The sequence below is a fragment of the Barbus barbus genome, assembly GCF_936440315.1.
Source record: "Barbus barbus genome assembly, chromosome: 27".
In the NCBI taxonomy this organism is placed as follows: domain Eukaryota; kingdom Metazoa; phylum Chordata; class Actinopteri; order Cypriniformes; family Cyprinidae; genus Barbus; species Barbus barbus.
In genome coordinates this window covers 23,319,731-23,344,082 of record NC_136755.1, presented here as the reverse complement: position 1 = coordinate 23,344,082, position 24,352 = coordinate 23,319,731, and the positions used below count along the sequence as shown (strand labels likewise).

General features: G+C 34.7%; 1 pseudogene across 1 annotated transcript; it reads right to left on the bottom strand.

Annotated features, from left to right (window-relative positions):
- Positions 1-18,912: 18,912 nt before the first annotated feature.
- LOC306846803 (1-phosphatidylinositol phosphodiesterase-like) lies at positions 18,913-21,336 on the bottom strand (annotated as a pseudogene). Its single transcript has 3 exons — positions 21,281-21,336; positions 20,355-20,925; positions 18,913-19,187 (listed from the first exon to the last, which is right to left on the bottom strand). The product of its transcript is annotated as a 1-phosphatidylinositol phosphodiesterase-like (transcript).
- Positions 21,337-24,352: the final 3,016 nt, after the last annotated feature.

The following is a 24,352-nucleotide window of genomic DNA, read 5'->3' as shown; positions in this document are numbered from 1 at the left end:
TCACTGGGAGCTATTTGGACTGGAAGTTCACTCCTAGTTCTGCAGGAACAAGAGTTGGCTTTTCATCTGCTACAAAAGCGAACAGAGTACCTACATAAACTACTGCTGTTGCTCTATAAAGTGTTATTGATTGTTTTTGAATTGAAACCTGCTAACCTCTTGCTCAGCAAAAAGAATTTGATAACACTTTACACTAAGAATAAATTCATTAGCACTAGTTAATGCGTTAGATTTCATGTAGTAAATATGAACAAAAAGTTTACTATTATATTAATCTAGGTAAATGTTAATTTATTAAAACAACATCAATTACATTTACAATTAAAAATAGGAGAACAAATATATGGTAACACTATTAACGCTAGTAAATGCATTAGATTTCATGAACTAAAATTGAACAGAAGAATCGTGTACAGCAGTTAGTAATTTAATAAATGTGTCATGTTAATTTGTAAATATACTGTACTACATTAAAATATATATTAAAAGTAGAAAAGAATTTACTTAAAATGTTAAGTATAATTCCCACATCAATTACACTTATTAATTTGACATGTTCAAACGTGGAAAAAACAGAAGCTACAATATTAGCAGATATGTAAAAAGAATTATATGGATTTATATTATTAAAAAACTGTAATTTTCTGCATTTACTGAAACAGTTAACAGAATTAATAAAGTTAATAGAATAAATAAAAACTGTAAACTATTATCCAATGTTAAAAATGCAAATTAAATATAACCTATTTTGTAAAAGTATTGTTCATTGTTAGTTCATAATATCTAATGCATTAACCAAAGTTAACAAATCAAGCGTTTTGAACAAATTGAGAATATGTTCCTTAAATCCAGGGATAAAACACTTTCTCCACACTTTTAGTATCATTAGTGCTGCCTTCTTTGAAGGAACAAGTCTATACTTAAACACTGGCTCTACTTGACAGCTTTATAAATATAACAGTTGCAGTCACTATGAGTGTCATATCAGACAACCATTAGTTTCCCATATATTTCCCTATGGGCCTTTCCTACAATGCAACAGTCAAAACATATAAGAAATGTGGTACCTCAAGGCTACCTCTGGTCAGGGCACATGCAGGCTGCATATAAGTAGATTTGTTCTGCCCATTAATCTTGACAACATGCCTTTATAGGTCCATGGCACCCTGCTGGGCTGGGCTGTGTTTTGTTTTGCTCACTGTTAGCGATATTAGTGTGACATTGGGCCCCATTCCACCTTCTCCAGCTTATGAATTAAGGAGAAAACTCCCTTTAGAGAGTTCCACCATCACTCACATAGACAGTGGTACACGGCTGTTAATACTCTACTCACTGTGGTTCAGCCCTAGCAGTGCGACCTGGCTAGTCCTGTGGGACTGCATATGTGATTAATGTAGCATTCTAGGCTGGGAGTTTTCATTTTCCCCTATCAAGGGAACCAGTCTCTGGGGGTCTAGCTGGTGCGGGTGAAAGTGTGTTCTCTACTGTTATTCTCAGATGTCCCATACGTAAGACACCCACAAGGAGTAACAGCACCCTCAGTGTATAACCCCAGTGTGGTTGCCATAGAACGTTGAAACCAGGGTTGGGAAGCTACTCATAATTTAAAGCCACTCCTAATAAAAACTGCTTGTATTTGCGTATTTGTATTAGTTTTTTTCTCTTAATTTCTTGCCAACTGAGTAATATTTATCTATTCAATTTTACCAGATTAATTTACACTAAATACCACCAAAATACTAGAAAACAAGTCATAATAATACTGATGTATTGCAAGTAAGTGAATCAGTTAATTCGAACAGTATAAAGAACCGGTTCAGGCATTCTTTTACATTTTAGTTCTTTGAGTCGCTGACTTGAGAATCCTTTGGACTGATTCAGTTTATTTCGTTAACGAATCAAAACGTTCATGATGCTTATGAGTGGGGAGAGTGGGGACAGTTGCAACATGGCTTATTTCTTAATAAGGGGAAGTTGTGGCCTAATGGTTAGAGAGTCGGACTCGTAATCCAAAGGTTGCGGGTTCGAGTCTCGGGTCGGCAGGGATTGTAGGTGGGGGGAGTGAATGTCTAGTGCTCTCTCCACCCTCAATACAACGACTGAGGTGCCCTTGAGCAAGGCACCGAACCCCCAACTGCTCCCCGGGCGCCGCAGCATAAATGCTGCCCACTGCTCCGGGTGTGTGTTCACGGTGTGTGTGTGTTCACTGCTGTGTGTGTGCACGCTGGATGGGTTAAATGCAGAGCACGAATTCCGAGTATGGGTCACCATACTTGGCAGTATGTCACTTCACTTCACACTTCACTTCTATAATCAGGAATGAGCTACAGTAATGATATTCATACTGCACATGCTAAATCAGCCCCCCATCCTTCCTGGATGAAATTAGGCACATGTGACCTTTCCTTTTACCAAAAATAATTTTCATGGTAAAAAAATATATTTTTTTAATCATCAGATTTTTTTGTCATACTAAGTTGTTTGCGTGAAGCATTGTAAGAACATATGATTTATATCTGTGTTTCTTAGCTTCTAATAGGCATAGCTAGCATGTGTCAAAGATATTGTGTCAAGCTATTATACCAAGTTTTATCACGGCTATCAAGGGTGGGGACAGTTGCAACATATTTTTGCAACCATCCCAACATGCTGTCCCTTACCACAACATTGATACACTTGGTTAACTGCTAGTTGGTCAAACTAGTTCTTAAGACAGTTACTAAGTTCATGCAACTGGCCTTAGTTCAGTAACCTTTCACAGATGTTAACAGAAGTAGGCTATTATTAAGTTTTAGTGTCTTGATTCTGATTAAATTAACTCCCTGTTGGGGGTCAGTTGCAACATTGGACTTTGTCTATTCAAGTATAAATTGTGTGTATATAATCATATGTGCATGTGTTAAAGCAATGTGGGTGAGTAGCTGACTGATGTTGCTTTATTGTATTAACATTTTGGCTTTCTAATGCAAACAGTCTCTGAAAAACTAAAGGAAATGCAAAAAGTGGTGCAACCGTCCACACTCTCCCCAAACGCAATCCAGAACTGTTTTAATATTTAACACAATTCACAAAGCGGACATTGCCAATACTGACGAACAGCCCAAAGTAAATATATATAATTTAGCAAAAATACTGTGCTATAATGCTTTGTGTATTAAAATAACAAACCACAGACATCTGCGCAGATAATTACATAATTTCAACGAACTGTCCAAACAAACAGATTCACTAAAATGAACTTGCTTCCCACTATGTTGTATCAGGGAATGAATGTCAATTTTAGTCGAACAAATCCAGATATGTGCTTGGCCACAGTTAGGACTACAGTGTACCGTTTAATGCCGCTGCATAGCCAGTTTCAAATCCACCTGCCGTTAAAGGGATAGTTCACCCAAAATTGAAAATAAAGTGGGGGAACTATGACGTCACTTTATATGCTGATCGGCTCTTAGTATGAAACTGATTCCTGGACAAAAAGACAATAGGATTTTTCCATAGGCTTTTGGATTATCGCCAAAAATATCAATCATGAAACGTACACGTTTTGTCCATCAAGATAATTTTCACAAAAAAAAAAAATGTATATAACTTTGACGAATTTTGAAGCCTAAATAAAAGCGCCAGAACTGAAAAGCTAAATTTAGGCTATAAACGAACTACAGCACCACGGTCACTCGCCTTCAGCGTCACCACCACCACCACGCTCCCGACAACTTTTCAAACTTATTTTTAACAGTGTTCAGTGAAACGTATTTACTCTGCATATGAATTTTAATCCACGCTATATGAACCTTTTCATATAAACTGGAATAAATACAAATTGTATTTTATTTGTATTTGTAATAATAATTATGATAAAAATAAAAATAAATGTTTTTAGAGCAGCAAATAAGTATATTAGAATGATTTCTGAAGGATCATGTGACACTGAAGACTGGAGTAATGATGTTGAACATTTAGCTTTGATCACAGGAATAAATTACATTTTCAAATTATATTCAAATAAAGCAGTTATTTTAACCCTTTAAGACCGGCTGTGTCGGCGACGACACATTAAACCAAGCTGTATTCATGTTACCGTAACTCTTCAACCGTTTGCACCATCACAATAATTCAAATTGCTCCTGACAGCAAACCTCATGCGCATTTCGGCAATATATGGCTTATTACGGTAATTTCTTGCGCTCCGTCGACAAATGACGGCTGATTTCCGGGAGAGCGGGGGAGGGAGAATTTGAATGGAGAGATAGGGAGCGCGGCGTTTTGGATTGCATAAAATAATAAACGAAACAAACAAAAACATGGTGAAAGAGGAGTAAACAGCACAAGAGTCGATTGGGATGATTTTTGATGAGACTTTGGGAGCAGTCTGAGTGAGACTTTTTCACATGTAGTGTGTGCATCGCTATAATGAGTCCGTGCGTGTAAATGTATGGGTGTATGCATGTGCACGCATTTACATGCATGTATAAATGTATGCGTGTATGAACAAAAAAGCCTCCTGAATGAAAACTGTGCAACCCAGTGTCCCAAAAATACTTGTATATATGTAATACAGTTGAATTTTGAAGTAAGAAGTGTTGGATTATTTCGATCACGATTTTTCTCTTTTTTATAAATAAAAAACAGAAAATTTATTACGTTTATTTTTTATTTTTGTGTATTTAAATTCAGTTTACAAACTCACCACACAACATTAATGGTCAAAGACTGCACTTTCTTGAAAGCCATATCTTTTCTGAAAAAAATGACACCTTGCACTTGAAAATAGCACATTCTGTTAGAATTTTACAGTCAAATAAACAAACTATGTAAAAATGACCTATTTTACCCTTAGGTTTTAAAGGGTTAAATAGTAAACATATTTCACAATATTACTGCTATAATATTACTGTTTTAAATATAAATCTTTAAAACAGTTGAGTAAATTTGTTTCAGTATTCTTTTAATGAATACAAAGATCAAAAGATTAGCATTTATCTGAAAAAAGTTTTTTTAAGCTTGGAGTCAGTATAATTATTTATATTATTTCTCTTTTTGTTTTTTTGTTTTTTTTTTTGGGGGGGGGGGGGTATTATAGAAATTAATACTTTTATTTAGCAAGGATGATTTAAATAGATCAAGAGTGATGATTAAAAAACAATTATGTTATAAAAAGATTTCTTTTTCAGATAAATGCTGTTCTTCTGAACTTTTCATTCATCATAGAAACCTGAAAAAATTCTACGCTACTGTTTTCAACATAATAATAATAATTATAATTTTTAATAATAACTTTTTGTGTGCAAAAAACCCCAAAAAACATAATTTATTCAACAATTCTTACCGTCTTCCACCATTTTGAAGAGTTCCCCAGAACGTAATCAATGTAATCGTTCAGTAGAAAGCGTGTGCATGCTGAACATAAACAGCGCTGATTACATTGATTATTATTGTTTCAAAAATAGTCTCGTTGCTTCGTAAAATTACGGTTGATCCCCTTATGTCACATGGACTATTTTACAGATGTCCTTGCTGTCTATGGAGGGTCAGAGAGCTCTCAGATTCCATCAAAAATATCTTAATTTGTGTTCCGAAGGCCTTATGGGTTTGGAACGACATGAGGGTGAGTAATTAATGACTGAATTTTCATTTTAGTTTGAACTAACCCTTTAGGTCGAGCGATCTAGTCGTCCAAATGCTGTTGTGCATGCGCACTACGACCTTTTGTGATACTCCACCTTCAGAGGGCAGCGTTATAGAGATAGTTCACCCAAAAATGAAAATAGTCACCCTCATATTGTTCCAAACCTGTATGAATTTCTTTCTTATGTTGAACAAAAAAAGAAGATATTTTAAAGAATGTTGGTAACTAAAAAGTTACTGGTAGCTGCTCTCACTTCCATGCTGTAAGTAGGCTATTTTCATTGTTATTTTATGATACCAAGTACATTAATTAATGTTAAAGCAATATAATCTTATTGTAAAGTGGTGCTTAAGTCTTTTTACTCTTATAAGGCAAAGTCCACTGGTTATCAAATCCAAACCCACTAAACACGAAATATGCAGGAATAAAGCAAAGTGTGTGTTTGTATCTGTGTGTGATGGTGCACAAAAGTATGGAACAAAATCACTTTGGCACAGAAGAGGTCAATTCCAATACAATTTTGAAATTCGGGGCGGCAATTGGCTTGGAAATTGAAGCAAAAGACAGTCCAATTTACGGACCATTTCAATTCCATCCCCGTCTCCAGCTGGAAGGCTATTTTGAAACCAGAACTGCCACAGAATGCAACTTGCTTGTGAGACTTGAGTATGTTTATCACGTAAAGGATCTACCACACACACACAAACACTAACCCTCCTCAGTGGTGTCTCAGCAGAGCAGGCCCTATTATCGGCGCTCTAAAGCTTGGTCATAAGTGCTGGTGATTGTTCACACTGAGACAGAGAGCGCACAGGAAGTGTGTCATTTACTTCTCTCTCTGTGACATGATCGCAGCAAAACTTCCCAATGACAGGGATGGGAATCATATCTTAACTATATTATACCCTCTAAATTTTAATGCCAAAGTGTTGAATAAAACAATTGTTTTTTTTTTTGTTCAGTATTTACCATATTTATCAAAAGCACCATGGCTGCGTTTATTTTTAACTACATGTTGTCAAATGAACATTAATTGCACTAATTTAAGTATCACAAGTACAACAAAACACAGTAATTGTTCTTATTTTATTTTTAGCATATTACGTTACCAAACGTAATGATAGTGTTGAATGAGCTAATTCAGAATACAACTGTTTAACTACAACTCATTGGTGAATCTAGTTCATGAATCAAACTAAAGTGTTGACACATTATGTTTGTTTTATATGTCAGTACGGTGACAAGAAATGAATAAAAATGTTTGTCTAAAATCGAGATAAATTTTCTGTAAATACTTGCCTTAAAATGAGTACAGTATAAAACATATATACTGTATTTTTCAAATGTTTTACAAGAAAACACTAATTTTGACTTTCTGTCATTTTGTTCAAAGACATACTTGCTGTTTCTTTCTTATTCTTTGTGAAATTTAATAGCAGTTTCTGTTTAAGAGATACTATTTAAGTCGTTCTGCTTTATAAAAAAAATTCTGATTTTTTTTTTATTCACTTTAACATTTCTTTGTAATTATTTTTTACATTTCCTAAAAAATTCTGATTGAAAATAGTTTTTACACCATTTTATTCCCAGTGATGTACTTGTTCACTTTGTTTTTTGTTTGTAATTTTTACTTAATTAAGTGCATTTTACTTAATTTCATTTGTGCAAAAGGGCAAACATTTTAATAAATTACTTTTCTTTCTTTTTTCAGTGTAGATTTTTCACGGTCTCTAATATTTAGAAGCTCATAACTGATGTGGCACTGTATTTATTTATTATGGAACTGAATGTTAGATTTTTTATTTTTTTTTAATAAATAAAAAAACAGCTCTCGATTCTCAACCCTATATACAAGCAGATTTGTATTGAGATAAACATAAACTGAATTTCCTTAGATGAGAGCAGAAGAGAAGCTATTTATCCAAAACTGATGTTTTTCACTCCCTTGAAAGCTCCTCTTTCTTCCAATTGTCAAATTTGACAAATTTGATTGGAGTAACCTTTACAGAGTGACTTAAGATCAGATAAGAGCTTTCCGGGGCTCAGCGCTGACAGATCTTGAGGACCATTGCAATTTGTTTGATAATCTCTTTCTCGTTGTTTTTTCCATTGTTAAATCTCATCTGTTTGTGTCCTATTACTCACCTTCATTTGGTATTCTATGCTCTTCACCTTTTCCTTAATGCAGCCCCTTCTCTCTATCCCTCGTTTTCATATTACCGTCTCTCTAGTCTTATTTTATCCCTTTATTCCTGGCTCTCTTCCCCCTCTCTCTCCGTAATAACAGGCCTATGGTAAATGCTGCTCCCTTATGCCCTCCCTTGTTCTCTCCCTCTCCCACCAGCCAAATTACCAGTTGGTTACTATAGAGACGTGTTTATAGATGCGCTTTCCTCTTTTTATGATTCCCGATCTCCCTTTTTTCTCTCTCCACCTCCCCTCCTGCTTTTCTCTGCCAGCATTTCCTGCCCTGCAAAGCGTCTATTCTTTCCCTTTTTCCTCCGTGTTCTCTTTCGGCTTTCCATTTTTGGGTCTTATTATCCTTTTTTTCCATCTCCATTCTATTTTTTGCTCTCGCGCTTCATCTTATCATTATTCGGACCGTGTTTTTCATAAGTTGTCATCATCGCTCGAATCTCCCCCATAGTTCCCGGAGAGACCGATCGGCTTCTGTGACACATTTTGATTTGTTGTGCAGCTCTCACAGTCTTTCACTGCAGAGAAGCCCTCGGTCCCATCTCAATTAAACAGCTGCGTCAAATGACTAATAATCTAAGATGTTTACCTCACAAGCTGACTTTCTGTACTGACACAGGTCTCTTGAAAAAAAAAAAGTGGACTGTGTATTTGCTAAAGATGTTAGAGGGAGATTACAAATTGGACTGTATATCACTTATCAAATTACGCTGAGGGGACCTTTTCCCTAATCAAGTTAAAAGAAGGAAATAAAAATGCTAAATACCAAATATTGCATCCATCAGTCAAATTTGATCTAGAATGCGCATTTCAAATGCAGCTTAATATGTTTAGAGCAAAAGGTCAAAACAATTTAAAACAGCAAAACATATAAGTGTCTTGGGAGACAAGTAGGCCTACAGTCTGCTGTAAATTCAGTCAGAATTTATTCACCCTCATGTCGTTCCAAACCTTTATAAAAAATGATATTTTGAGGAATTTGACATTTATGTCCTTTTCCTTACAATATAAGTGGACTGTGATTGTCACAACACATCTTTACGCAGCGTATTTAAATATACAGTAGGTGACCATAAATGGCATCTGAGGTCTGTGGAAGATGGTAAGATTTTATGTGAATAATGGCTTAAATCTTAGAAAGAAAAAACTCAAATAAATCACATTGCATTTAAGCAATGCAAAGATGAGTAAATTGTTTTGTTTTTTGTTTTAATTTGAACTAGCTCGTTAAAGATTCATAACTCAAATACATTAGGTTGTGAATAAATGCATTATAATGATTTTTTTTAGCAAAAGTTAGTTTTGTAAGTAGCAAAAGTTAGAAGCAAAATTATTTTTGGTGGGAACCATTTGAATAAAATAAAATAAAATAAACTAATAGGGTATAACTAAGCGTATAAGAAAAAAAAAAAAAAAGAGCTCTTTCCCAGCTTATTACATTTGTGTTGTTCCCAGACATAAATGACCAGCTTTTTAAAAAATGCTTATAAATTTCTCATTATGCATTATTATTATTACCACCACCAAATATAGGGATCAATCTTTTTGTCAGCTCGTTTTCTCTCAATTAGCACAGGTGTTGTATTTCTTTTTGGGGCTGATTGATTGTAGGCCTCATTGTTCTGAGCTTTGATCTCAACATTGCCAAAATTATTCACAAATAATGTTTTGGTTTTTTTCCACTCAAGAACTGAGGTGCATAAACTCAGATCAATGACACCTGTGATCAATCCGTCCCCAAAAAATAAAAATTTAAAGAAAAGAAAATACGAAACCTGTGCTAATTAAAATAAATCAAGTTGATAAAAAGACTGAATACAAGATATGATGATAATATACCATAATAACAGATTTATAAGCAATTTTTAAAAAGCCAGCCATTTTTGCCTAGGAACACAAAATTAGGTAAAGGAATTTCAGCACAGCACAAGGATAAATACTCTGTTTGCTGATTGTAGTTAACTAGATAGGAACAGAGTATAATTGCCTTTGATTGTTGTAAAAGAAGGACATGTTAGCCAGTAAGGTTATTAGTTCAAGTGCTGTTAGAAACGACGTACCTTAGCAACAGTCTATACCATTGGACCTGATGAACTATAGTTTTGCCTCATTACGCAAGGAAGTTTAATTTGTGCTAATGGCAGTGTAATTTAGTTCCTAGGCACTTTTTGTAAGTGCATTACAATTAGGTCTTATGACTCAAGCAAAGAAAGTCGATGATGAATTTGTACAAATCAGACCAGAAATATTCAAGGACAAAGCAGGGAACAAGTAAATGACCGCACCAGGCTTAACATCCTCTAAGATTATTATTTTTTACATGGGAAAATCAATTCAGCCAAGCTAATGCACACTGAGCACGACTTATTCAGACCAGCAAGGGTTGCACTGCACAAATGACTTGTCATTAAAGACCATTCAGGCTAAAAGACAGATTGATTTAAGCACCATGACGCACTCTATTGCTGAAATGTGTTCTGATGGTTGTAATTGGCGTTATTTACTTCGTGAAGCAGGGGATCTAAAATTCAAGTAAAATTGTTTTTGCATGCTATGCAGTCAGGTTACTTTTTGAATGCATGCCGTAAAACCAAACAATTAAAAAAGTATAATTTATATAATAATATAATCATTCTATATAATTAATTCTATTTTTTTCTGACAAATGCAGTTGAAAATGTTCCCCTTTTACATATTAGGAGAAATGGAGATAGCGCTTCTACTCTGGAGGAGAGAAAAGTAACAGAACAAGTCATTTCTGTGCAGCTGAACTGCAAACGTAAACGTTATTTTCAAACAGGTTTCTGCTCATGTCAGCCATTGATCGAACAAACCAATAGTCCCGCAATGTTGTATCAACTAGTTTTGGGAACTGGGAATCGGTTCTGTATAAAGGCCTGTTCACAATAAAATGATTACTATTAAGATAACTATTTTATCATCCACCACGGACGATTTTGTCTGCTACATTAAATGCTGGAGCCCTTTAGAGTCTGAATGACTGTCAATGTTTTTAATGTTCATCAGATAGCTTCCTTCTGCTGACAAGCTTTATGGAGATGCTGATTTCATTTTCCAGCAGGACTTGGCCATCAGTGACCATGGTGTTACTGTGTTTGATTGGCCAGCAAACTCGCCTGACCTGAACCCCATAGAGAATCTATGGGGTATTGTCAAGAGGAAGATGAGAGACACCAGACCCAACAATGCAGATGACCTGAAGGCCGCTATCAAAGCAACCTGGGCTTCCATACCACCTCAGCAGTGCCACAAAATGATCACCTCCATGCCACGCCGAATTGAGGCAGTAATTAAAGCAAAAGGAACCCCTACCAAGTATTGAGTACATATACAGTAAATTAACATACTTTCCAGAAGGTCAACAATTCACTAAAAATATTTTTTTATTGGTTTTATGAAGTATTCTAATTTGTTGAGAATTGGTGGGTTTTTATTAAATGTGAGCCTAAATCATCACAATTAAAAGAACCAAAGACTTAAACTACTTCAGTTTGTGTGCACTGAATTTATTTAATACACGGGTTTCACAATTTGAGTTGAATTACTGAAATAAATGAACTTTTCCATGACATTCTAATTTATTGAGATGCACCTGTAGGACTAAAATAATACAGCCAGAATAAATTATTTTCATAACATTCTTTTCATTCTTGCACATGCATTCGTTCACAAATATGGACAGAATATCACACTAAAACACTCTGAAAGTGTTTCTGCCAATACTATTCTACTAATTGCATGAACAATTAAGTCCGATTCTCAGGTAAATGATTCATATGAGCCTTTTTGTGTTCGTAAATCATATAGCCAGACCAGTGAATATGAGCAAAAGACGGTTATGAGTGAGTTCTTTCAGTGAATCAGAAACATACAGCAGGTTTTTATCAGTGAATCAAAACATATACGTAGGTAAACCAGTAAAGTCTGATTTCTGAGTAAAAGACTCTCATGAACCGGTTCTTTTGAGTGAATCACAAACACTTGTGAATCAGTTAGAGCAGCTAATCAGAGTCACTTAATGAACCACAGTAAGTCATTAATTTTAGCATATATTAATAAAGGGATGAATGAAATGTTAGCATAATTTGTCATTTTACATTTGTTATTAAATAATCCCTGCTTTTGCCAACAGAATTGCATTTTCTGTATCCCAAACTGATCTTACTTTATAAAGTATTGTTTAATGGAACTGTTAAGTAACCAAAATCATTAAGAGGATCGTTAAACTTGTTATAATTCCCACCCCAAGTAACAACACTGGTGTCTTTCACTCAAAGCCTGTTTGACGGCCTTGTTGCCGTCTTGCATCAATTTCGCAGCCCACTTTTTCATTGTCTTTTTCATGCAGCAGAGGGAGGAAAAACTATTTGGACGCAGAGCAAAACACATTCACACACCTTCTGTCATCCTTCTGTTCCTCTCATGGGGTGTCGTTCTCCATGCCTTGTTACCCGGGTGTGCAGAGCCAGGGACGAGAACGCTCATGTGATGTCATAAACACGGGGAAAGAGATGATGGGATGCAGAAGCGTGACACTGAAGATGTAAATCTAGTTACCTCCTCCTGCTTTCCAGTGCCGGTTAACTGTTAAGTGCATCGTATACAGACGAGGCTTTCTGTAAAAGCTTCACCTGAGACCAGAATTCATTCAAGCACACTGCGGATGTACAGTTTGTATCTCATGTCTATGTGGCCTTCATTCAAGGTTAACATAACAGTAATTTCAGTCAAATGCTCTTCTAAAAAGCCTTGGTGATCCATGAGTGCTTACCAGGTATGAATTCATTAAACATCCTTACATGTAACACGAAATAAGAGCTAATGTAGCACCTCAGACATAAAAACTTGAACAAATACAGATTTCCTTGAGTGGTTCGGTCAGATTAAGTTCAATATATGTTTAGGGGATTTTGAAGGCTATATTATTATATATTACCTGCAGATTTCAGTGTTGCACACATTAAACATTTCCTTTTGCACAGATGACTCATTGCAGACCCTGTCATTGAGATAAGCATCGGGGGCAAACAACAGCGCTCCACCGCTGTGGCAGAGATGTGATTTAAAACCTGAACTTGAAATAGAACAGAAAATAAAACCAATGGTGTTAGTGTGAGAAAGTTTCCATTTGTAACATCTGAGACTTATGTAATACTACTGAAAAACAAACTTCTCTCCTACTTTGTGTTAACTCAGCTTGCTAAATGGATGTCAGTTGCAACAACGGATAGAAATGGTCTGTTTATTATAAGCGTGAGCTGCAGTCATGTTATCTGCCACATTAAATGCTAGAGCTCTTTAAAGTCTTATGGGCTGACAATGTTTTTATCTTTCATCAGATATAAACAATCATTCTGAAAGTGATTCCAACAATATATTTTCCTCTGTGTTGTTATAGTTATAGCTGTGGGGTAGACTTTCCTGTTCTCATTGAATTAGAATAATTACTAAAATTATTGTTTTAGCTATATATTACGAAAGCTTGTTTCTGCCACAGGATAAAAAATAAAGTTAATAATTGCAACTTTTTCTCTCACAATTTAGACTTTTTTCTTTCAATTCAATTGAGTTTACATCTCTTTCTTTCTTGAAAGATATCCACCTTTTTCTTGCCGTAAAAATAGGCGCAGCCATTTTTAAATTCTACACTGAAAACCCTAATAAGTTTACTGAACTAAATTGATTGAGTAAACTCGTTGGCTCAATTCAATTGAGTAATGGAGTCTCCCAAAACTTGCATATTAAAGTTTATTTAACTTGGCGGTTTTGTAGACTATACTTAAATTGTTCAGTTCACCAAATTTGGTGCTTATTTAATGTACTTACACGATTACGTTCACTTAACTTGGTATTAATTTTAAGTGTACTTATACATTTAAGTTAACTCAACATGGAAATGTAACAAACTGTTGAATGATGTTCTTATTTTTTACTGCAAGCTCTGTGCACACCGAATTTAAATAAAACAAATGAACAGCATATTTAATCTTTGACTTTTTATTGACAAAATGTCACAATATTAAAGTACAGTAAACACTATACTGTAATGGATATGGGTCATAGCTACACTGTAAAGGTTGTAACAAAATCAACTAGTGCAGTACATCAATTGTACAACTCTACACATATATACTTCACTCAAGTATCACAATTATGTTAATGTAAACATAGCTATTACTTTTGACTGTTTCAGCTTTGTGCAAACATGGCGAACTAAAAACATACTCAGTGTCTTTCACCAAAATTTCACAGTATTACAATACAAACTATACTGTAGTTGAAATTTACTGGGTCACAACCACACTGTAAAAGTGGTAACAACAGTAAAAATGTCCAACATAAGTGCACTTACATCAATTGCACAACTGCACTTAATAATTACACTTTTTACTCCTCACAATTGTTAATGTACTAAACATGTATGCTAAGTATAATAATTACTTTCTTACTACATTTCAATGTTTAAGCTTTGTGCAAAGACTGCAAACTAAAACATACTGAACATGTTCAGTGCCTTTGGCCCAAATGTCACAATATCACAGTCCAAACTATACTGTAATGAAAATATTACTGGGTCACAACCACACTACAGAGGTGTAACAATAGTAACAAGTAACTACTGTAACGAGTTACCCAAAGTAACTACTGCACATCAGTTGTAGAACTCTGCATTTAACAATTTAAACATACTTTTTATTCTTCATAAATGGATAATGGAGATAACTGGATAATTAGATTAATGGATAACTTTGTTTAAAACCCCAAACAAAGAGTGGTGTTAAAGTATCTGTGACGTTTCTTAAGCAAATAGCTGGTTTGCCAGAGACTGCACTCTAGGCTTGAGAGCATTCTGTCCCATTGACATTAGTACACGCTGGATGAAATCAAACGTGTTGGCGAGTGATTTTGGGTAATTCAGGTATAGTGCGTAAATCAGACCAAAGAGAAGGAGGTCCTGCATTTTGTCCATCACCACTTGGCCTTCAAGAATTATTCCAATCGAAGAAGTCAAATGCAAGGAGTTGGGGGGCTGAAGATCAGTGTCCTCGAATAAGATCCCCACTGGCACATCAAGGATAGTGTTGCGATTATCAGTCACCTAGTGAAAAAACAGGTATAAACATAGTATTGTGATCAGGAATCAAAGGTTTATCATCAATGCATGTTTATCAGAATGTGCATTAAGTTTCAAATCACTAACCCTAATCCAACATTATACTGACATGTATACACTTGAATTTATGCAAATGTAGATGCTTCCTGCAAAGAATTTGGTATACACTTTTTAAAGTATGCATTATAAATGATATTTAATAAAAAAAAAAGTTGGCCACATTTGTATATTAAAGGAATACTTCACCCAAAATTAAAATATACTCACTCAGGCCTTTCAATAAAGTAAAATATCCAGCTTCCGGTGGACCATATTCAATTTACAATAAAAGTGCAAGTAATGTGATGTATGATGTAGGATGTACCTTAAGTGTTTTGAACTACGAGAGGTGTTACTGTTACAGTTTCACTTTATATAGTTTTAAATATGGATATTTTCTTACACAAACACATTGATTCATTTCACAACGCATTTATTAACCCCCTGAAGCCATGTGGAGCGGTTTTATGATGGATGGATGGAATTTTTTGAGCTTCAAAATCTCATCCCCCATTCACTCCCATTATAAAGCTTGGAACAGCCAGGATATATTTTATTATAACTCTGATTGGGTGGCTTGAGGGTCAGTAAACCATGGTGTAATCATTTGTGGGTGAACTATTCCTTTTAAGAACATATGTACTTACTAAACATGACTTGAAAAAAGAAGAGTGTCATCATCTCCAAGCATGATAGGCAGTCCTCGAAGAACAAGGGTTTGGACCTCAGTTGGCTGTGCTGACTTTAGAGGAAAACATGAAATTCTATTAATGCCAGAAAAACTCACTATCAATCTATTTTAGGCATTGTAATGAGAATATATGATTTAAATTAAATATTGGATTATCTATTATACATAACAGATTACTGATATGAAAATAAGAAATAAATTACATGTTGACAAAATTTAAAACGTTGTCGTTTCAATAAAATTTTAAAATCACAAAATCATTAAGAAAATGTCGTTAACTAATGGCAAGGTTGGAAAATTTGAACGGGGGAACAACGTTAATTTATCTCAGAAGTGGCTGCCAAGTTCTTTCCCACAGAAATACACGTTTACACTACAATTAAGTGTATAACTAATATGGTTCAGTATTACAAATCAAATAAACAACAATCTGATATCTCAGTTATCATACCATCACAGATCCATATCGTTACTTGATGGCTACGCTGGCAAAGTTTGACCGGGAAATATTGTAATTATGGCTGCGTTGTCCTTTATTATAGAAACATACCACAAGGATTTAAACAAGCATATTTCACTTAAAATAACTATATCTATATAATTTTACTTACCGAACATAGAAGAAAACTTCGTCTTGAAACGTGGTGTCAAAAAGTGCAAAAGGACCAATTTTGAAATCCACCAATCATTGCATTAGTTCTCTTGTTGCTAGGCAGAACTCATTGCATGGCCAATCACAAGGAAGAATAGCGTAAGCATGATATGTGAGCGTCAGAACGTAAGCGCGGGCGCTTATGTAGACAACATCAGAAGAAGAAGAAGAAGAAAGCACTTCTGCTAATACTAGTTGTATTGTGATTCCGTAGTTTTGCGTTTACTGTGTAGATTTTACAGGCTAGTTTACTATAGGGACCACAGAAAGACTGTTTAGTGTAGTAATTTTGGATACATTGTGTAGTTGTTTGGAGTTTTCAGTGTGACCATTAAATATACTGTTTTTACTGTTTTTCAAGAACTTCTTTCTCCTTATATATGCACACACACAAACACACAATTGAAATATCAAAATGCAGTTTATTTAGATTTTTTTCCCCCCATTGAAAATGATACGGTTTAGTAATGCTATGTAAATAATTGTCAATTTGTCACTTTTTCAAAACTGATTGAACAAATGGAAAACATTCTGAATAGGGGTGTCAAACAATTAATTGCATCCAAAATAAATAGTTAAATTTTATATATATTTTATATATCAGTGTCACAAAAACACTTGTATATATACTGAAGTTCATTTGTCAACTTTTTTCCTAAATAAAAATAAATAGTCTAAATGTATTCCCATTATGGTCAATAATTGTAATTGAAGCCATTTGTTTTCTGATAAAAAATAGAAAAGACCTTGCACTTAAAGGATACACACGGTATTAGAATTGTACAGTCAAGAAAACTACATTTGTGAAAATGACAATGACCTATTAATCGTGATTTTGAGCTCACAATACTTGAAATCTTAAGTTTATGCATTTTGAAGGTAAATAAGTTAAATTAACTCATATTTTTAAGCAACAGGTTCAAAATGCAAAATTTTAAGTAATGTTTAGTCAACATTACTTGATTGTTTAAGTAAAGACAATATTAGGGTTTACAGTGTATGGGTCTAGCTTCCGGTCTCATTCGTGTCCAGCTATTTTTAGCTGTTCAAAACAGTTCGTTTTGCTGCTTGATATTGATAATTTGTGTGTCTTACGATATTATTTTAATGTAACGGCGTGGTGATGGCGCAGTGGATAAGACACATGCCTTTGGTGTGAGAGACCTGGGTTCGAATCCACTGTGAGACACCAATGTGTCCCTGAGCAAGACACTTAACCCCTAGTTGCTCCAGAGGCGTGCGACCTCTGACATATATAGCAATTGTAAGTCGCTTTGGATAAAAGCGTCAGATAAATGTAATGTATTATCTTAACACACTGGTTTGTAGTGCACACAGTTTTACCGTTTACTGCATGTTGTTATTCTTCTCGTTATTTATCTATAACGGCTAATGAACCGGAAGTCTCACCCATAGTCTTACTTCCGTGTTGAAGAAAAAGGTGGAAAAACTCAAGAGTTATTAACAAAAAAGCAATTGCGAGATGTAAGAATTGCGATCTGTTCGGAACTGTGAGAAAGTAAATTCTTAGTTTATCATTCCATTCTGAGTTTACATCTCGCCATTCTGATTTTATATCTTACAATTCTGATGGTGCCTTCACGTGCTATCATAATTATCATAAATACGAGTTTCCTAGTTGGAAATTGGACATATAAGGCTTCTCTATGGCTGTTCATGTCCAATTTCAGACTAGGAAACTTGTATTTACGATAATTTTGATAGCATGTAAAGGCAGCATGAGTATACTTCTCGCAATTCTGATTTTATACCTTGCAATTCTGAGTTTACATCTTGCAGTTCTGACTTTTCCTTATAAATGCTTAGAATTCTGGGAAAAATTATGAGGTAAAAAAATCACAGTTCAACTTTTTATGGAATCAGATTTCCATACGTTGTCATACTTGGTGTGAATAGACTAATACCAGAATCAAATTATTTATGACGTTCTTTTTGTGACACATTTGTCTGCCGATGTGGACAGAACATCATCCTAAAACTCTGAAAGTGAAAGTGTTCCTTCAGTTAAGTCTGATTTTTGAACGAATAGCTCTTATGAGATTTAACTTAAATTAAACTTGAACTTGTTCTTTAAATAGATCAGAAAATAAAACAAATAGTGTTAGTTGAGAAAATTTCCATTTGTAACATCTGAGGCTTATGTAATACTACTGAAAAACAACTTTTGTTGTACTTTGTGTGAACTCAGCTTGCTGAAGACTGTTCCGAGAAGGATGTCAGTTAACACCTTTCCTTTGTGTTGTACACAGAAAAGAGGACAGTGTGTTCTATTTTGAGTGCCATGAAAATCTCATTAAAGTCCTCATGAAGTGACAGGAGAGCATTTTATTTCAAATTTTGTCATGACATGGTGTTATGACAAATTTGTCGAAGTGCTTTATTAAGTCAGATATTGCAAAATTTGCCAGCAAGCTCAAACTTTTTCTGTCACGGTTATGGAAATTTCAAGGGTATGGGTAATTTGAGTCACAGTTATACCTGGGATTTGTGTCAATTAATGAAGTATTTTGGTGAGTTCAGGTGTATTGGTCCTGACGTCCTGCCGTTGTCTCTCAATAATTGAAACCTATAATAGTTTGCACTAACTTGGCACCAGGAAAGTCCATTGCTACAATACCAAACCTCTTCCTCTGACCGACATAGCCTGTCAGATATTCATATAGGTGGGGGTTTATTAGACGGGCCAGGGCATTGGGATGTGCCAGGATACTGGCACCACTGCTGTAGGTAAGAACATTCGGTTTTTGTTACCAAACGCAGCCGCCTCCAGATGAGTGGAGACACTTCTCCATTTCTTCTCCACTTCCTCCGGCTGCAGAGAGGACACCTGGGGCAAGAAAAAGTTTTTATCAGTATAATTTCAAAAATTTGGGGAGGGAGCAAAAACTCGCTCTGATGGATTTTGATGACAGTTGACAGATGAAGATTACACTCTGGAAACTAAATATAAAGAGTCTCCTAAGGATCAGTAAGTCTGTTTTCCAGAAGCCTTTGAAATTACTCAAACGTTTAATTTAATATTTTGTCTCCCACCCCATTGCTTGTTTTCCTGGGTTTGGATACTTTTATGTTTCCGGCAGTTAATTTTACAAACTAAAGATTATTTTTTTTTGGTTATATGAACATGAAAACACTAAACATTAAAACTGTCTTGAAAGCATGGAAGCTACCTTTTGTGGCAAATACAAATATTGAAATAATAAATTTCTATATTTTTATTTAAATTATAAACATTATTGTGTTAAATAGTTTGGGTTTAGGAATATTTTATGGTTTTGAAATGAATATTTTATGCTCACTTAGGCTGCATTTATTTCATTAAAAATACAGTAAAACAGTAATATTATGAAATATTATTACAATTTAAAATAAATGGTTTCTATTTGAATATGCCTTAAAATATAATTTATTCCTATGATGAAAAAGCTACATTTTCAGCCCCCATTACTCCAGTCTTCAGTGTCAAATGATCCTTCAGAAATCATTCTATATGCGGATGTGCTACTTTAAAATTTTGTTTTTAAATTTATTAATATATTAACATTTAAAAATCTAAAAATATTATATTGCTTATTATATATAAATATTATTATATTGATATAATTATGAATGATAGATAATTAATTATTAATGAATGGTAATGTATTTATTTGCAATTTGATGTGTGAAGAAAATAATGAAAAATCACTTGTAGTCAGTATCACTTGTGAATAGAATATTTTATGTCATTTCCAATCAAGCTGTAATTTCATCAAATTATGCAAAAACGTGTAAAAATATAAAATGATCTAAAATGCACAAAGCAATTGTCAGCAATTTTATTCCAAAAGTGTTTAAAATGCATTTCCATTATCATCGTTTATTGAATTTCAAAGGTTGAAATAACATTAGTTGGATCAGTAAAAGTGTGAAAGTGTTTTTTAAGAGAGTTTATATTCTCTGCAAGCTGAAAAGTCCCTCCTCCATTCACAAATCCCCATCAGAGTGTCCTTACCTTCCAGTCATCTGCTATGTCCAGTGAGTTGTAGCGTATTACCAGGTCAGGGCCGGTAAAGTCTTGCAGTACGATTAGCTTTCCTCGTGTCGCTCCCATGCTGGGCATCTCACGATTGTGCAACAGCAGGTCCCAGTACGCGTACTCATTAATATAGCGCACCACTGCATTGTAAATATCCTGCGTGTCGCTCAACTCCTCTTTGAGCCTCATCAACACCGTTTCCGAAGGATACTCCCTTAGGAAAGCCACCACGTCCATTAACACATCCCCAAAGTGAGCATACTGATACGAGATGCCGTGGTGGATGGTCAGGTTGCCTTTGGCGTGGCGAACACGGATATCCAGAAAGCGGATTCCAGCACGGAGCTGGAGGGTGAGGGACCAGGAGTTGCATTTGGCCAGTGTGCCGCCTTACAGGGCCATGGTGTTGTGTGTCCCGGGCATCGTCACATCTGATAGGGAGTAGACATCAGGGATGGTGGCCATCCAGGAAGGGTTCAGGGTCTCAGGCGTGGAGGTATCATCATAGTCAGGGGTCTGGTTGGCCCTGTGTCCCGGGACGGTTGCGCTATGAGGTCAAACAGAAGTCAGGTCATCATCAGACAAAAAAATAGGTCCTTATCTGTCTTGCTAAAAAGATACAAGATTACTGTGAAAACGCTCGCGCTTATCTATAATGGATGGATATAATGAAATTAGATAATTGGTTCATTTGCTCACGATAATACCAGGTAGACAAAGAGACACAGATCCATTTGGCCAGTCTGAGATAAAAGCACTTGTTAAAGTAATGGATAATAGATGGAGGACTTTTATTTTCAGTGAAATGGATTTTGCTTTACTATAAATGGAATAAGAACTGTAATTTGTTATATAAGATACTATGAAAGAGGTTTTGGAATTATGGGTATTAAGAATCTCACCCCAGCAAAACGCCCATCACCATTAGTTGCAAAATATGTCCTCTGGTACCTTCCATAACGAGCCTTTTCAATGGCCACTGACCCTTTACTATAAAGATAATCATTAGAATAATTCAATTAGAATTTCACTTACACTTGATATGTTTTTTTTTTTTTTTAATGGAATGACATCATGCTACACAAAAACCAGACATTTGGTAATTATTTAATGGGGTCCAAAAGTCTGCTTGTGTTTGCAGTCTTTTGTATTGTAATCATTTTTCTTCAATACAGATTATATTATCCAGAAAATATACTTGAATTAAAAAAAAAAAAAAAGATGAACGTTTGTGTGAATTCCAGAATTTCCAGTATTTGGTTTGTCACCCTTTTGCTTCAAACTGCATGAACAAAATCTGATGATAATTTTCTTCAGCATGATTTCAGATGTTCCAAAGAACATTTTGTGCTTCAGTTGGAGCAAATATATCTGACCGCCTACAAAAATGTTCAAATAATCAATGTTGCAAACTTTATTTTATTAGTTATTTAGTGCAGAGTCTGAAATATTTCTACACTATAGAAATTCACATTTTACAAGGAAACACTATTTCATTCTTCAAAAATGTACATGAATTCAACATGTTACTTGCTGTTTCTTAGTTATTGTGAAATGCACTAGCAATTTTTGAGTGAAAGTTGTTTTCACTGTAATTCATTTGATGTAATTTATACATTTGAATGGTTTTTCAGGTTAAACTGAAAAGCATTCTATTTTTTCAGACTTCACTGTACATTTATGCTGGACTTGTTGCACTGCAAATAGCAAAACTAAAACCCTTCTAACATAGTTTGTGTTGGTAAATACAACTTTATATGCAAATTCATCTCAATCCCAACTGGAGAAGTCCTCTCTTACTGTGTAAATTAGGTTTGCCGGTGAACCAGAAGAGGTCTGAGATGCCAATGCACAAAGAACCAACTAGTCAGGTTGGCAGAAAAGCCTGCTGCTGTTTTTGTACTTTTTTCAGTGAGTATACTGTTCTGGCTTGAGCTTGTTGGAGGCACCAATACAAACTGACCCTTTTGTTTGAGGTGTCATTGTGCCTATACAGTAAAAAGCTGACTCAATAACAGTGGACAAAATGTTCAAGCGAACTCAGATGCCCTGCATACCAGATGTAGTTATAGTATATAATATTTCAGTACAAAATATTCAGTACACTACTTTAAGGTTCCCTTAAAGTTTATTTATATGTTTATTAATGAGCAAACAAAGAAAAAGTAAGGCAGAAATATAAAAGTTCTATATGGAATAAAATAGCTCAAATAAAATAATACCCTTCAGCTGTATACTGTATATATGTATTTTAAAGATACATTATCTACCAGAATAAACATCTAATGTGAATAAACACAAGCCCTAAACATAATACAATAAACATGGTCAAAGTTACCTTTTTTCCAGGGTTTGTGGGGAAATATAAGTTTACATTTTCTGTGAGCTATCTACAGTTCTGTTTTTTTCCCAGGGGTGAAGCAAAAAAAAAAAAAAGTTCACTTACTTCCAGAGCAAACATCTTTGTTGTTGAGTACAGTATAGCATTAAACCTTGGAAAGTGAGTTTAACTCTGTTAAAAGCATTAGCATATTGCATTTGTCATTTGAATGTAAAAGTGTCATTTGTTTTCCACAGAGTTGCTATCTTTAATCTTGCCATGTATCATGGATCGTTTGTGTGTCCAACCAGCGAATGCCCCTAAAGAGACGTGATGATGGAAGTTACTGTTGGTGGATAAATTATATTTCAGTGCTTTTGCATTGGCTCACAAAACCTTTGCAAAGTTTCTTGTAAGAATGCAAAACTTGGTGAGTGAACGCAAAATCATTGAAATATAATCCTTGTCTGTTTCTGTTTATCCATAAATGTGGATTGTGGTAGTATTAAAATAAAATAAAAAATCCTGATCTCTAATGACAACACTTTTAATCACTTTTAATAACAATATATGTTTTCCCTTATTTGAGCTCATCAAAATAATTTAACCAGTTTCAAATTCATTTTTAAGTAAGTGTATTACAATCCGATTTTTTTTTTTTTTACAGTGAACAAGTAAATAAACAAATAAAGCAAAACTGAAAAATGAACAGTTACATGTATTTAACAGACACTTTTTATCCAAAGCAAGTGATTTGTTTAATATAAACTGGCATCAACATTGGAGGGAAAAACATGCAATCTTGTGTAAACACATTTCTTGCATAATAAGGTTCTAATTAGCTTCATTTTAATTTTGATGTGCATGTAAACACTCTCAAATAAAGAAAAAACACTCCAACAAATCAACTCTCATTTCTTTCACAGTCCTATTTGTGTTTAGCTACATTATTTCCACAAAAATCACTATCGCACTTCACAATAGAAAAAAAAAAGTTTAAAAGCTAAAATGCAATTAACTGTGAAACACTGAAATAATGCCCAGCATGACGCCATCTATGCATCTCTCTTGTGCTTCTTCTATTCCCATTACGCTTTTAAAATCAGCTGGTAACTTCAACCCCCACGCTACCTGGGCCATATCTTCTAAAAAATAAATAATAAACATATATAATTACACTGAAAATGTGCCTTGTTTCTCCTTTAATCCTAATGTATTCTCTGTAATTGTGCTTCTATTAGCTTTGCTTGTATGCAGTGGCATACATAAATATGTTATTGTTTTGAGGCCATCAAGCATTCAACAAAGCAAATCTTAATACGCTGATTTTGACTTCACCTGAGTAAACAATATTTAACACAGTCTATGCCAATCTGTGTTGGATGTGCAAAGTGGTGTTTTGATATTTCAACAAATATCATCTCTACAACGTCTATTGTCCCACCTGTTGCACACAAAATCCCTCATCACATTAGTCAATTAGGATTTCTTTTCAAATCCAAACTGGACTCTGACACCAATTATGAAGACATAATACAATCCACAAAAGCTGTGAGTTTTGGTGCTTTTCTAAATGAACAGACTTGAGCTTTCCCCATTTATGTTTCCCGTTAGTGTCTGTGGTGACAGGATGTGTATTGTGATGCTTTATGTC